Source organism: Herpailurus yagouaroundi, unplaced genomic scaffold, assembly GCF_014898765.1.
Source record: "Herpailurus yagouaroundi ecotype Mexico unplaced genomic scaffold, PumYag 569, whole genome shotgun sequence".
NCBI lineage: Eukaryota > Metazoa > Chordata > Mammalia > Carnivora > Felidae > Herpailurus > Herpailurus yagouaroundi.
In genome coordinates, this window is record NW_024412786.1 from 3,735,365 (window position 1) to 3,751,106 (window position 15,742).

Consider the following 15,742-nt stretch of genomic DNA (forward strand, 5'->3'; position numbering starts at 1 on the left):
GAGCCCTGGTGCTGGGGAAGCTCCTGGGAGAGGGGCACTAACAAGACAAGGAAGTAAATAAACCAAGATGAGGAACCTGGGAGCCGGCATAGAAGGAGGTGAGGAGAGTTCTCTGGAAGATGGTGACAGAGCCCAGAGGGCCACCGCCTGGGACATCAGCAGAGGGAGGGGAGTTCCAAGAGAGGGCAGGAAAGGGGAGGGTTAAGTAACCAAAAAAACCAGGCTGCATTGCCTCCAGTCCCTGAAAGAATGGAGAGGAGATGGCAATTTACAATTTAGGGATGAAAAAGAAGGTAAATAGTAACTCCAGGAAATGGAGAAGTCACACAAGAAAATGTTACCATGTATACATTTGGGGTTCACCAATGTGAATATTTACTTGATTTTAATACTGTAAAAGCTAAAAATGTACTTTAACAAAAATGGTCGCCTAACCATGCTGGGAATGGAGACCGGGAAAATGGGTACACATGGGGGGGCTGGGTGGGTGGTAAAAGCCAGCTGGATCTTCCACAGCAGAAGCCCAGCCCACCACACGGAGTCAAATGCTCTGTGCAAACAGGGTGTAAGCAGCTAGGAGCAGAGGGTTTGTCTCTGGAAAGACAATCCGGGAGGGCGGGTCGGACAGGGGACTTAGTTAGGGGGGTTTTACAGGCCTCATGACACAATTTGACTTTCCCAAGTGTCCACATGTGTTCTTTTGATAAAATTACGGTTAAATTTAGTAAGAGGAAAAGCACACTCTATGAACAGCTGCAATTTCTTTTGAGGTTCTTCCAGTCTAGCCCCCCACCCCTTTCCTCCTCCCCTGATCCCTAGAGGCTACCAGCCAGGTACTGGGGGGGGGGTGCTCCCCTTTGTGGATTTTACACTGATTAGACACATGTGTGCCCAGATCATACACTTGTGTTTTAATTTTTCCATAAATGATACGCTGTCATTTTTTAGCTCACCTTTTTCACCCAACTTGTTTGGAATCTTTCCACACTGGTACAAGTAGATCTAAATGGTTAATTTTAACAGCTGTATAATAGTATATGTACCACAGCTTATCCATGCCCAAATGAGGGACACAGGGGTGGTCTCCAAATTTTAGCTATTAAAACTGGGATGTATAGATTGACAAATGGATCACTATTGAAACTGAGGGACTGGTACCTGAAAGTCACTGTACTATTTGCTCCATTTTTATGTATGTTTGAAAAAAGCCGGGGCGCCTGGGTGGCGCAGTCGGTTAAGCGTCCGACTTCGGCCAGGTCACGATCCCATGGTCCGTGAGTTCGAGCCCCGCATCGGGCTCTGGGCTGATGGCTCAGAGCCTGGAGCCTGTTTCCGATTCTGTGTCTCCCTCTCTCTCTGCCCCTCCCCCGTTCATGCTCTGTCTCTCTCTGTCCCCAATAAAATAAATAAACGTTGAAAAAAAAAAATTAAAAAAAAAAAAAGAAAAAAGCCATAATAATGTCAATTAAAATGTTAAAAATGAATAACCCTGAATCCATATATAAAACACGCAGGAGTTTCTCCAGGGCCTACACCTAGAATTGGAACTCCTGCCTCAGATTGCGGGCACTCTCCAAACATCAACGCCGCCAAACAGTTCTCCATAGCAGTTGTCCCAATAATTCATGCAGCTGCCACAAGCACAACAGAATCTCCATTTCCCCGCATCTCTACCAAGTCTTCTACTGTCAGGCTTGCAGTTTTGTCAACCTCATGGGCAGAAAACCATTTCCCTGATTATTAGGCAAGCTGGATATTTTCTCAAGGTTGCTGACATATTTTCAGGCTTTTTCTTTTATGGATTGCCTGTTCATATCGTTTGCCCCTTTTTCTGCTGACTGCTTGTCTTCCTCGGAGTTGTAATAAGTCTTTACATATATTAGATATGAATCCATTATCTATTATAGACGTGGCAGTTATCTTCCTGCAGGACAGAGTAGTTAGCAAGCTCTAGGAAGAGGAGAGAGTGAGGACGTGGGGTGGGCAGTAAGAAACGAGCAAGCTCAGGGAAGGGTTCCGTGGCACAGGTGAAAGACTGGCCTTGAAGTGGATACGGAACACCTCCCTCCTCTGACACTGAAGCACCTACATTTGCTGGGACAGTCCCCGTGGAAACATGCCACAGGCAGCTACAATATGCAGGTGGTCGAGACCCAGTATCAGCCACTAACCTGATGCGCTGACCCGGCCAAGGCCTGAAATGACCACTAGCTCTTGCTCTGTGGCTCTCCAGGCTGAGAAGCCCGGACACCACATTCCAGGAGGCACGACCGGAAGAGTAGCAGCCCAGGAAGACAACTCTGCAGACGGCAGGACTCCCTGTTCACACCCAAACTCCCCGTGAGCAGCAGCTGCTCCAAGAACCAGAATAATGAGTCCAAGCTGCACCACAGATGAGCGATACTCAACTTTAAGAAAAACGCCTGGCCAGTCCCAGCGGCCAAAGATACAGACTAGACAAAGCAGTGGCATTTCCCTCTGAGAGAGTTTCAAAAGAACTCAGGCAGTTTTCTGAATGAGTTGGTTTGGGTCACGTGACTTTTGGAAGAGCAAAATGTTAGCCTGACTGTACGACACTTCTTGAACTTCTGTTATGACCATCTGTCCTCAGAAAATGGGGAAGCATACAGTTTTACAACTGTATTTTGTCATGTGCCTACAAAATGCTGTCTTCATATTCTTTCTTTAGAGGAAAAACAGCAAAAGTTAAACATGTTTGGAGTTTTGATAATGAGTATGTTTTACGTTACAATGTACCAGAGATCAGAGACATGGAGCCCTCAGCACAACCTGGCCAAAGAACCAGCGAACAGCAAGACCGAGAACTTCAATCCCCTCCCACACCCCCGACTCAGTTCTCAATCAACATAAAACCAGCTGAGGGTGGCTGTTCAGTTAAAATCTGATTTTCAGATAAATAGCATTTTTTTCAAAGTGCAAGTGTATTTCATGCGATATTTGGGGCACACTACAAAATTGTTTGTTGTTTACCTGAAACTTAGATTTAACTGGGCATCCTGTACTTTATTTGTACTTCACCCCACCGAGCCAGCAGTGCTGAGGGCCCGACTGGGTCTTAGGAGGAAAGAAACATGTCAGGAGAGTTCTCAGATGCTGGCATCACATTAGAGGGCAGGGGTAACACTGGTTAAGATGCCAGGGGTCCAACTGCCTGAGTTCAGATCAGGGCTCCACCAAGCTCACGGACTCTGGGCAAGTTGCTTAACCTCTGGCCATGAGTTTCTTATCATAGCGATGGCAATGGCACATAGGGTTGTTACAAAGATCAAATGAGTTAATGCTGGTGAAGTCTCAGAGCGGTGCCTGGTATATAAGCAGTCTTTATTATTATAACTGTCAGCTTCCAGTACTACGAGCTGGACTGCGAGGCTGGACCTGCTTCTGATGGACGGAGGTGGCAAGGGAGGCGTCGTGAAGGGAGAGCCAGAGGACAGCCGAGGCCCAGTCGGGGCCGGGGCTGTTCATGGAGATGACACTCTGAAGCATGCCTTGACGCCAACAGCCTCCTTATAACAAGACGACCTGAGAAACGTCCGCCTGCCCAGCCACATCACGTCATCGAGAACCCACCACGAGCCATACGCAGGAGGTTGTGGCTCGCTCCTGCTCATGCCCGCTGGCTCCTCGCCTCTGCTTCTGTCCAACTCTGTGCTCAGCGGTACAGCACTGGGAGGCTGCGGTCAGTCACAGGGGGCAGCTGTATACCACAGAAATCGGCAGCCTTGACGATCAGGGCCCTCTTCTCCCCTCCCGGAGCCATCGCTGAAAGAGCACCGAGATGGCCCAAGTATGCCACCTTGATGCAGAGACAGGCGGGGGTGGCTGAGAGAATGACGCCCCTTCTCCATTTTCCCTTTTGGCTACAGAACTCAAATAAAGAGGCCTCTTTCATTTGTAAAAGCCTGATGTCCAAGGGCTTGATTCAGTTAAAACATGAGGGTGAGCTAAGGAAGAAATGAATCTGGCACTCTCTCCACGTCTTAAGGAAATTCAGAAGCCGGGGGCGCCTCGGGGGGTTCAGTCAGTTAAGCATCCGACTCTTGGTTCCGGCTCAGGTCATTATCTCACGGTTTGTGAGATTTAGCTCCGCACTGGGCTCTGCACTGATGGTGCAGAGCCTGTTTGGGATATTCTCTTTCTCTCTCTCTCTCTCTCTCTCTCTCTCTCTCTCTCCCCCCCCCCCTTTATCTCTCTCTGCCCCTCCCGTGCTCACTCACTCTCTCAAAATAAACTTTAAAAATATTTTTAAATTAAAAAAAAAAAAGTGAAGTTCAGAAGCCACTCTGCAACACCTATTAACCTGTGAGAATATCAAAATAAAAATTCTTTCGATAATCTCATTTAACAACATGAAAATTATTCTTTTGTTCCGACCGATTCCTTCGTTCGTATCCTTGAGGCCTTTTCTTCCCCTCCCTCTCTTCTTAACCAACATAGGCACGTGCAGGTTGAAGTGTGAGGACTTAAAAGCTACTGGATGTACACATCAAACATCTATTCTAGAACACAATTTACCCCCCCCACCCTCTTCCTGCTCCCCCAAATGACACACACCCCCAAAGCCCAAACCAAACACCTCTTCCTGTCTTTCCCAGGAACTCGGGCTTCAGTTGGGGGACCATCTTCAGCTCTTCCCTCTCCTTCACCCACCATCCGGTCAAGGAGGCCTGTCAATTCTCTTAAAGCCCCATGTCCTCCTTCCTTTCACTTCTACTAACACACCCTAGATCATCCCCCTCATGTTACTTCAACTACTGCAAAAGCCTATACTAACCATGACCAACCACTAACCTTGGTTAGCTTTACCTACTGATCCGTGCCATGCTATATACTAGCGATCGTCTCCCTAAATACACGCATTATTTCACTCTCCTCTTAACATACCCCCACTCTCCCCCCCACCCACAGGTAAGCTTTCCTTCCTGCAGACCCTCTCTGCAGTGCAGCCTGCCTCTTCCAGCCAGATTGCCCATCAGTCAGTCCTCCGCCTCCTGAATCTTTTAACTCCAGCCCAACTGCCTCCTCTTTGTTCCCAAAGAATCCAAGCACCCCCCCCTCCCTTGGAGCACGTCTTCCCTGAGACACCCCCACCTGAACACCCTTCTCCTTGGGCTGACCTGTGCAAAGCCTGCTCGTGGCTGGATTATGTGTCTAATTTTCCTTCCTCCTGAAATCCCACCAAAACTTGAGTGAAGAGTTTTTTGTTGTTCTTAAGGCTCTAAAGCCCCTAGGACAGAGAGACCAGGAGAGGAGACCACGGCAACATCACTGTGGAAGCCAGAAGGCAGCTCACACCATCTGATGAGAAGGCCTCTATCTGGGAGTGGGAAGGGTGCATACCCACTGGTTTCCTCCTACAGGATGCACCAGAGGCCAGGGAACCGTGGCTCCAGGTCCCCAGTGCCTAGGGCTGAACGGCTTTTCATACAGCTAGGGACCACCCCCCTCCTGCCCTCTCCTGAAGACGGTTTACTCTCTGGAGACGGTAAAGCCCAGGGTCTACATTGGATGATATGAGGCATAGCCGAGGGCCTGGGCACCTTGTCAAAAATGGTGGAGGAAGGTTAAGTAAGCCCATGCGCCCTGTCCCCTTACCCCACTCTGTCCTATAACACAGCAGCCGGCCCTTCCTCTCCTCGGAGAGCTGACCCAGCTCAAGAGGGAAAACCTCAGGATATTGAGGCTGAGGTTCCCCAACAAATGGCACATGCATCAGCCACCATGCAGGTCAGAAACGGGGCTCTCAGGCAGCTTTTAGCCCCTGCTAATAATCATGAGCAGGCCACCAAAGGTCACTGGGCGGCTGAGGACAGAGGCCTTCAAATGGAGAGACCAAAGGAAAGTAGCAGAAAAAAGCAACTGGGAGGAAACAGCCTGAGCAAGGAAAAAAAAAAGGAAAGAAAAAAGACAGACACCCATAATATCCTCAGAGAAATCAAAGATTACACCAGCAAATCAACAGACGACTACACACATATTGTTAAAGAACCATTCAGGCAGCAAAAAGAGTTCTTGGAAATTAAAAATATGACCGGAGAAACGAACAAACGAATCAACAGAAAGAAGCCAAGGTAGAGGAGACTTCCTAGAAACGGAAGCAGAAAGACAAAGAGATGGAAAACAGGACCAAGAGCGAAAAGGGACAGACCAAGTGCTCCAGGGGCCAAGTGCCAGGAGTGTCAGAACAAGAGAACAGAGGAAAAATGAAAGATGTCAAGAAACTCCTGACGTTCAAGAGAACATCTCCACACAGAAGGACACGCCATGAGCCAACAGGACGGATGAACCCAGACACACACCAGGCAGTCGTGAAACTTCAGGTCCTGGGAGCTTTCAGAAAAGGGGGAGAAGGAAAAAGGACACAGAGAATCAGACATCAGCAAGGTTTTGGATTTCCCAACAGCAACTCAGGAGGCCAGAACAGTACAAAGCAATCCTTCAAAATTGCAAAGGAAAAATGACTTCCTTTTCCAACTCCTTATCCAGCTCAACTACCAATTACTTATGAAGGTAACATGAAGGCAGGGGCTGCCACGCCTGACTCTCCCTGGCGCTCGACACTTCTTTTCTCAGAAAGCTACCTTGGAGGAGCTCCACCCAAGCAAGGCCGCGGACAGGCCCACAAGGGTGGCAGGAGCTGCAGGGAGAGGCGGCAGGAGACCCCGGGGAGCACGCACGTGGGGAGAGAGGGGCGCTGGGTCAGGCAAGGACCTGGCAGGACCCCTCCGTGGGGGCACCCCGCCCTCCAAGGGGACCTGAAGGGGAAGTGGAGCCAGCATTCCTACTGGTGGGACCCACGGCAAACCTAGCCGAATGTGACTGCAAGGCACAGAGGCGGCATGAGTGACACCCTAGCCCGAGCCATCTGTCCCCAAGCACCAGCAGGGAAATATGTCAAACCTGCCCCACTGACAGCAGTTCTCCTACAGAGACACACATTTGCTCGGCTGCGGGTAGAATACCCTAGAATTCCCCCCAGCAGGTGCCTCTAGGGAAGAGAGATGAGGAAAAGGTTTATCTTTCACCATTTACGCTTGTGACTTCACATCATGTAACTGATTATTCACAATACGAAGTAAATGCAACATGTGACGAGGGGATCCTCCTACTCTCGCGGCCCCTTCCTCAGGGAGGGGTCCCTGGTTCCGCACCCACACCGCTGAGCCAGGAGGATGTCTGGTGTCCCCTTCCTGCTGCTTCTCACCGGGCGCTAGTTAGCTAGTGCTGGTTAAGGCTGGACCTCAAGCTCTCTGTGGTCAGGTGTCACTTGTCTCTGCACTTGCTCCAGCAGCGCGGCAGAGGGACGTTCATTTTCTGCCTTTTGGATACCAGGCCCCTTCTCGTTCGCCTAATTCACACTACAATCCCAGGGGGTCGACCCTCACTTCACTGATGAGAAAAATCCACCTTGGAAAGACCCACAGGAATAGCCAGCTCAGTATCACCGAGCCCATCCAAATCCACAGCCCCTGTTTTTCACGAGAGTACCCAGTATGTTTGGTGCCTGGTTCACAGCAGGGTTCCAGAACTGTTTACCTGAACCAAAATGCAACTGGGTTGGAATTAAAATTTTCTAGGGGGTCTTTCCATGCTCTGAGACCCAGAAAAAGAGGCCAAGAGCTCAGTGGCAGATGCAGGTGGCATCTCTGCCCAGCGCCAGCCGTTACAAAACAGGTAAGAGTTTCCTAAGTCACAGACTTAGCCTACAGGGGACTAGGTCCTTGGTGGGGGAGAGGGGGTGGCATTCAACAGTTTACGGAGATAAATAATCACATACCATATGGTTCACACACTGTAGTACAATTCAATGGCTTTTGGTACACGGAGTTGCACATCCATCACCACAATCAATTATAGAACATGTTCAACCCCCGCCCCACCCCCCACCAACTCCCAGCTCCCCCAGCCTCTCAGCCATCACTAACCTAACTCTCTCTATGGATTGGCCTATTCTGGACATGTCATATAAAAGGAATAACAAGGTCCTTTTTCACTGGCTTCTTTCACCCAGCCTAAGGGGTTCAGGGGCCATCATGTTGCAGCAGGAGTCAGTACGTCGTTTCTTTGAATTGCCACGTAATGTCCCGTTGCATAGATAGAACACATTTTATTTATCCACTCATTGGTTGATGGACATTTGCGTTGTTTCTACCTTTTGGCTATTATGAACAAAGCTGCTATGAACATCTGGGAGCAAGTTTTTGGGTGCACGTGTGTTTTCATCTCTCTTGGGCAGGCACGTATTAGCTGGCTCACATGGTAACTCTATGTTTAACTGCCAGACTTTTCCACAGCAGCTGCTCCATTTCATAGTCTACCAATTCCTCCACATCCTCACCAGGCTTTGTTATTATCTGTCTTTTTGGTTAGCCATTCCAGTGGGTATGAAGTAGTATCTCATTGTTTTGATTTACATTTCCCTGATGGCTAATGATGCTGAGCATATTTTCATGGGCCATCTGTCTATCTTCTTTGGAGAAAAGTCTACTCAGATCCCTTGTCCATTCTTAAGTTGGATTATTTGTCTTTTTGCAATTGAGTTGTAAGAATTCTTTATATATTCTAGATACAAGGTCTAGATGCAAGTTCCCTCTGAGACATGAGATTTACAAAAATTTTCTCCCATTCTTTGGGTTACCTTTTTGCTTTTGTGAGTGTCCTTTGCTGCACAGAAGTTTTTAATATTGAGGAAGTCCAGTCAATTTTTTTTTTTATTGTTTGTGCTTTTGCTGTAGATTAGAAACCACTACCTACCTCAACATCACAAAGATTTACGATTGTTTCCTTCTCAAAGTTTTATAGTTTTAGCTTTTGCATCCAAGTCTTTGATCCTTTTTGATTTCTGTCTGTGGTGTGAGGTAGGGGTCCAATTTTGTTCTTTTGCATGTGGATATCCAGTTGTTCCTGTACCATTTGTTGAAATGGCTATTCTTTCCCCCATTAAATTGTCTTGGCACCCCTGTCAAAAGCGAACTGACTCTAAGTGTGACAATTTACTTCTGGCCTCTCAATTCTATTCCACTGACCTATATGTGTGTCTTTAGGCCAGCACCACACTCTCTTGATTACAGTAGCTTTGTACAAAGTTTTGAAATCAAAGTGTGAGTCCTCCACTTGTGTTCTTTTTCAAGATTCTTTTGGATATCCGCTTCCCCTGCATTCCCATGTGGATTTTAGGACCATTGTGTCAATTTCTGTAAAGAAAGGCAGCTGGGATAGTGAAAGACTTTGCACTGAATCTTTAGAACAATTTGGGGAGTACTGCCATTTTAATAATATTAACACTTCTGATCCATGAACATGGTGTGTCCATTTATTTAGGTTTCCTTAAATTTATTTCAACAATGCTTTAGGCTCTCGTAAGTTTTACACTTCACATTTTTTGTTAAATTTATCCCTAAGAGTTGTATTCTTCTTGATGCTATTATATATGGAATTGTTTTCATTTTCAATTTGTTCATTGCTACTGTATAGAAATACAATTGATTTTTATATATTGATCTTATGTCCTGCAACCCTGCTAAACTCCTTTATTCATTTTAATAGATTCTGAGTGGATTACTTGGGTTTTCCTACACAAGATCGTGTCAGCCGCAAATAAAGATATTTCTTTTTTTCCAATCTGGATGCCTTTCATTTCATTCTCCTAATTGCCTGTGATGACCAAATTTAAACTGGTGACTAATTTTGATTTGGAGATAGCCCCTCCCCAGAAGCAGCAGCTCCTCTGACCCACAGGAAGCCAGAGTCCTCATTCCTGTGCTTGTCACGTCTGTTAAGTGGATGTTTTCACACAGATGTAGCCTTTAGGAGAGGCTTCCTTGGTTGGTTACTCTCCACTCACCTACACACATCCCTCTGCCCTGCACCTAGGGAAGCTGTGACGCGTGAAAGGGCTCCCTTTGCAGGGTGGCTTCCCACAGGTTCAGCCAATGGGAAGCACAGGAGGAGAGGCAGCATGGGTGTATCTTTTCTATGGGCTTGGGTGCCACAGTCCTGACTGGGTGCATCCTGCCACTATGATAGTCCCTGCTGGGCATTCCTGCCTCCATGCTGCCAACCCTCCCTGAAGTCTAGAGGAAGCACTATTTCCTCTCCCGACCCTGTCAAGCCTTGTGGAAGTGATGGCTTCCCACTGCTGTCTGTTCTGGGTGCCTCAATTCCCCTGGTTTGGTGCCTGATTTGCCTTGCCTGATTAATTCAGTTTCTCAGAATCAGTGTGTGACCTCAACCATTCCTGGCCAGCCTTTACTGCTATTCTGCTAGATACCACGCCCCAAGCATCCCTCTGGGAGGAAGGGGTAGAACCTGGCTCAGACAACTTGGTTTTCTGGGTAAACTGATCACATAAGTGCCCAGTCCATGAGCCAAGGAGACGGTGAGGAAATTCAATGGCAAAGTGCTTCAGTGCCCAGAAGGAAGGAAGTAAAAAGCAACTCACATAGGATATGACCTTGACCATGGCTGCTGCTGCTTATTCTCCCTATTCTTGATCCCAGGAAAACATATCTTTGCAGCCCCCTGATCTGACCTTTCACCCTCTGCTTTGGAATTTAAGCACAAAAACCGGACTAGAGGCTTTTCCAAGATAGAGTCCTAGGCATCCGCTATTGTTGGTTTTACCTTTTTACTTAAATGAAGTTAGTTAACATACAGAGCAATATTGTTGGTTTTATCCTAACGACCACAGCCATGTGGCAGGATGTCAGAAGCACTGATAACGTTTGCACGGGCTACGTGCTGCACACCATCTCATTTAATCACCCAAAACCTTATCTGGAGGGTTACGGCCCCAGCTTTGTAAGTAAGGAAACAGAAACTCAAGACAAATAGCTTGGTCATGGTTTCAAAGTCATAGTCCAGTCCGCCCATCATCCCAAATGGTGCCTCACCCCTGGCCTTAATTCCCAGGAGCCCCCTGTGGACACCATCCTCTCCCCTTCTTGCCTCTTGACCCCCAACTACCCTTCCTCAACCATCACACTTGCCCTGGCCACACCTCGGCATTCCATCACCGTGTGAAGGGCTGCCTCCTCTCTCTAGCTGGCTCAGTGTCACATCTGGGCCACCCCCTCTACCACACTTTCCCTCACAGGTTAACTGTGCCTCGTCACGGTCAAGCTGCCCATCAGTGGACTGAGCAGCCAACTGAGTGCAAGAGAAACTTCCCCTAGGGTGTTCTGGAGTTCCTCAGAAACAACCAGAGGCTCCCATGCTCACAGGGGCCTTTACCCTGCCCTGCACACCCAGGGAGGAGGGGAAGGCAGGGGAGGTGATGGCAGGGGAGGGGATAACAGGGTGCCTGCCAGGAGCTCCAACCCCTACCCTCTGCCTCTAACTTGTCAAGACTCCCTTTTCTGCTCTGCTGGCGTGTTGGTCTGAATAGTTTCTCCCCAGTGTTGAGGGCAGCATCCCAGCTGAGAACTTCAGGCTTTGTGGGAACCAGGCTTTTGGGACCTGAGGTAGTAAGTGAATTAGGAAAGACCCAGGCGGCAGACTGCCTTTCCCATCTTCTCAGTCCCAACCCGAAAGCTACCTACTCCAGGCCGTCTCCTCAGTGTTGCCACCCTCCATCTGAGGGAAGAGGCCATGTGTTACCATAGTTATAAAAACAATAATAATAGCTGTAAGTGTCTGTAAAGTGCCAGGCCCTGCACTAGGTCATCCCCCAACACTTATGAGGTGGGTATTGTTGCGTTTGGCAGTTTTATTGACCTGTAACTTGTATACTATATTTAACAACAATATACTTCTGGCTCTCTGCAGTTTATAAGGTACTATTTATTTATTTTTAAGTTAAGAGTCCAGTAAGTATTTTTTGTTTTGTTTCATTTTTTTAAATGTTTATTTATTTGAGAGAGAGAGGGGGAGACAGAGAATCCAAAGTGGGCTCTGTGCTGACAGCAGAGAGCCTGATGTGGGGCTTGAACTCACAAACCATGAGATTATGACCTGAGCCAAAGTCGGTCGCTTAACCAACTGAGCCATCCTGGCATTCCAAGATACTTTAAAAGACACTGTCATTTGCTACTAACATCAACCTTGCCTAGTAGGAAGGGCAGGCAGTACCTTCGTTTTGTTTATTTTTTTAAAGTTTTATTTATTTTGAGAGAGAAAGAGAGACAGACGAATGGGGGAGGGACAGAGAGAGAGAGAGAGAGAGACAGACAGACAGACAGAAGGAATGGGGGAGGGGCAGAGAAGAGAGAGGGAGAGAGGAAGAATCCCAAGCAGGCTCTAGACCCTCAGCACAGAACCCGATGGGGGCTCAAACCCACAAACTGTGAGATCATGACCCAAGCCAAGATCCAGAGCCAGATGCTTAACCGACTGAGCCACCCGGGGGGCCCCATCTTCATTTAATAGATAAGGAAAGCCCCATTTGCTGACCCACATCACTTCTTGAACTCCTTGCTGCTGCTGACACCACCGTGTTCTTTCACCCAACACACTGTGTCAACAGTCCCAGAAGCTGGAAGGGTAAAGGGAAAAGCAGCCAGGGTCCTGGGTGGGGGGCAGTGAGGTCTGGCAGGAACCTCCCTCTCTGCAGGGCAAGAGAAGCCTAGACAAGGTGCAGGTGGGGGCCAGATGCTGCTGTGATTCCATGGAAAGGGCAAAGTCTTAGTCAGAAAAGTCAGGTTCAAATTCCAGCTTTGCCACCATCTGGTCGAATGACCTTGAGGATCACTCCACCTCTCTGCACTTATGTGATATAGTGATAGAAGAACTACAGGATTTGGTTTTCCTCCCTGACTCCAGGCACAGAGTACCTAAAACCCTTGGAATTTCCTGAGTGGTAGGGGAGTCCAGAACAACTTTTCTTATTCATAACAACCCCCTTTCAAAGGCATCTGAGCTGATGCTAATGAAGGGGCTCCTGGTGAGCCTCTAGATAGCTTTGGGAACAAACCATCTGAGTAGAAAGCTGGAACTTTGGAGCCCCACATGGGGTTCTGTGCTGATGGTGTGGAGCTTGGTTGGGATTCTGTCTCCCTCTCTCTCTGCCCCTCCCCTAGTGTGTCTGTCTGTCTGTCTCTCTCTCTCCCTCCCTCAAAAAAATGAATAAACATTAAAAAAAAAAACTTTTTAATTACCAAACCTGAGATGGGGATCACAGTCATCTCCAACTTATCGCTAGTTTGTTAGAGGTCCAAAAAGGCAATCGCAAAAGTCCTGCAATTAGTGTCTGAGGGGGGTACTGTCTTGTGCGACTGAGCGATTCACCCATGATGTCTGTGCTAACTCTGGGTAGTGTCAGAACTGAATTGCATTGACGGATTCCCAGTTGGTGTCTACAGAAAACTGGAGAACCAGTTGGTGTGAAGAAAAAACCACCCATATATTTGTTGTCAGAAGTGTTATGAGTAGAAAATGGCTCAGAACCTGTTAGTCCATCAATGGAACATCAATCGCAACACAGAGGATTGACAATTAATCAACCTGCCATAAATGAAACCTCAGACCGTTCTCCTTCAGTGTTGTAAACTATTAAGCCTCAATACATACTCCAAGGGCAATGATTAGATTTCACACAATTAGAGCCATCAAATGTTTATTGAGCACCCATTGCCCATAACACATACTTGAGAGACAGAAGCTAAGCTAACACATGGCCTCTGCCTTCAATAAACTTTCTGGGGGCACCTGGGAGCCTCAGTCGGTTAAGTGGCCAACTCTTGATTTCAGCTCAAGTCATGATCTCACAGTAGTGAGATCTAGCCTCTCGTTGGGGTCTGCACTGGGCATGGAGCCTCCTTGGGATTCTCTCTCCCTCTCCCTCTGCCCCGTCCCCACTCACGCTCACGTCCCCACTCACGCTCATGTACCTGCACTGTCTCTCAAATAAATAAACAAACAAACAGATATCTTAAAGCCTTTCAAAAAATTTTTTTCCATCTGGTGAGGAGACAAGACTAGCGCATTTGAAATATAAGGGATTGGGGTGCCTGGGTGGTTCGGTTGAGTGTCCAGCTTCGGCCCAGGTCATGATCTCACAGTTCATGAGTTCGAGCCCCGCATCGGGTGTCTCTCTCTGCCCCTCCCCTGCTCTCTCTCTCTCTCTCTCAAAAATAAATAAACATTAAAAAAACCTTTTTTTTAAGAAATATAAGGGATATTAAACAGCCAACATATGCAAAGGAACTGTTTGGAGATAAAAGGGAGATGGGGGAAGAGTAAAACGGTTGAGGACACCTAAGTGTCATGGAGGAGGGGCTTGATCTGGGTTCAGAGGAAGAGCCCATTCCAGAGGCCCCAGTGGGTGGTGGCACCTGGCCCACAGGACATCAGCACCTGCTCAGCATGGACCAGTGGTGAGAGGCAGGGCCAATCAGACTTTCCCTGTAAGCATGGTCTTGCCGGATTAGTTTAGAGTCAGGGTCGGGTGACACCAAGTAGATGCTGATCAGGTGAGGAACCAACAAAAGATGAAACTGGAGAGGTTTAGTGAAATGATAAGCAGAGAAAAATTGTTCATTCCTTCACTCACTCAATATTGATTGAGCCTTTGCAATATGCCAGCTACTGTTAGGCACTGGAGATACAGCTGAACAAGAGAGAAGAGGTCCCTGCCTGCATGAAACTGACTATTTCCTTCTAGTCAGGAGGAGATCAAGGGCACAAATGAGATCATTCCAGACCCAGCCACTCAGATAAATTAAGCACTGACTGTCTTCTTGCCTCAGACTTCCTCCTGATGACAGGACTCCTTTTGAGTCACCCAACAGAGAATAAAGTCATAGAAGCCACATCCCTCCATCCCTGGTCCAGAACACGAGGAGAAAAGGCACATTTCTTACCAATTTTGCTCTGGTAAGTTTGGGACAAAGCAAAGGGAAATGTAAGTCCTCCTTCTCACCTGTTCCTCAAACCACACACACACACACACACACACATACACACACACACACACACACACACACTCAACCTGTTACTCCCTTCTTGAATTTTTTTTTTAATGTTTATTTATTTTGAGAGAGAGAGAGAATCCGAGGCAGGCTCCATGCTGACAGACCAGGAAATGGGCTTGATCTCACCATGAGATCATGACCTAAGCTGAAATCAAGAGTCAAATGCTTAACTGTCTGAGCCACCCAGGCACCCCTCCCTTCTTGAATTCTTATCCGGGCCTGGAGGAATCTGGCCTGTTTGCAGTGAAAGATAACCAGAAGCCATTTCAGGCCTGAGTTTCTCCTCCTCCTGAACCGAGGGAAAGGTTTTCTTCTTCTAAGCAAAAGTTGTCTCCCTTTGGATCTGAGCAGCGGGTCCTGCTCAAATGCCAGAAATCTGTTCTCCCAAAATGTGGGTAGTTACATGCTTTCTCTTCACTGCTGTCTAGAACGTAATCACAAACTCAGCTCTTGAAGAGAACGGATCTTGGCCCTTCCATTTCAGATTCCTGAAGGAGAGCCAGGCCTCCCTGTTCTGCAGCTCCAGAGCATTTCGTCAAGGCCGAAACTGGCCAAGGAACGGGGGCACAGCACGTGTAGACCCCTGAGCCCCTGATCTGGTGCTGTACTAAGAGCAGACCCTTCTCCTGACCACTTGCCGCTTCACCATTTCCACAAGGGACCCCAGTCAAGGGAACCAAAGGGCCTTTCCCCCAGATATCACCACCACACAAAGGCACTCGGGCCCAGAGCTCAGAGACCCTAGGCCCATCTTCCTCTATCCCCAAGTCCTCAGGCAGAACCCATTTCCACTGTCAAATAGGGTTTGCCCA

General features: G+C 47.9%; 1 protein-coding gene across 5 annotated transcripts in view; it reads right to left on the reverse strand.

Moving 5' to 3' along the window:
- The window catches only part of PC (pyruvate carboxylase), a 102,149-nt gene that overhangs the window by 32,858 nt on the left and 53,549 nt on the right, over positions 1-15,742 (reverse strand). The gene's annotated exons all lie outside the window — the stretch shown is intronic.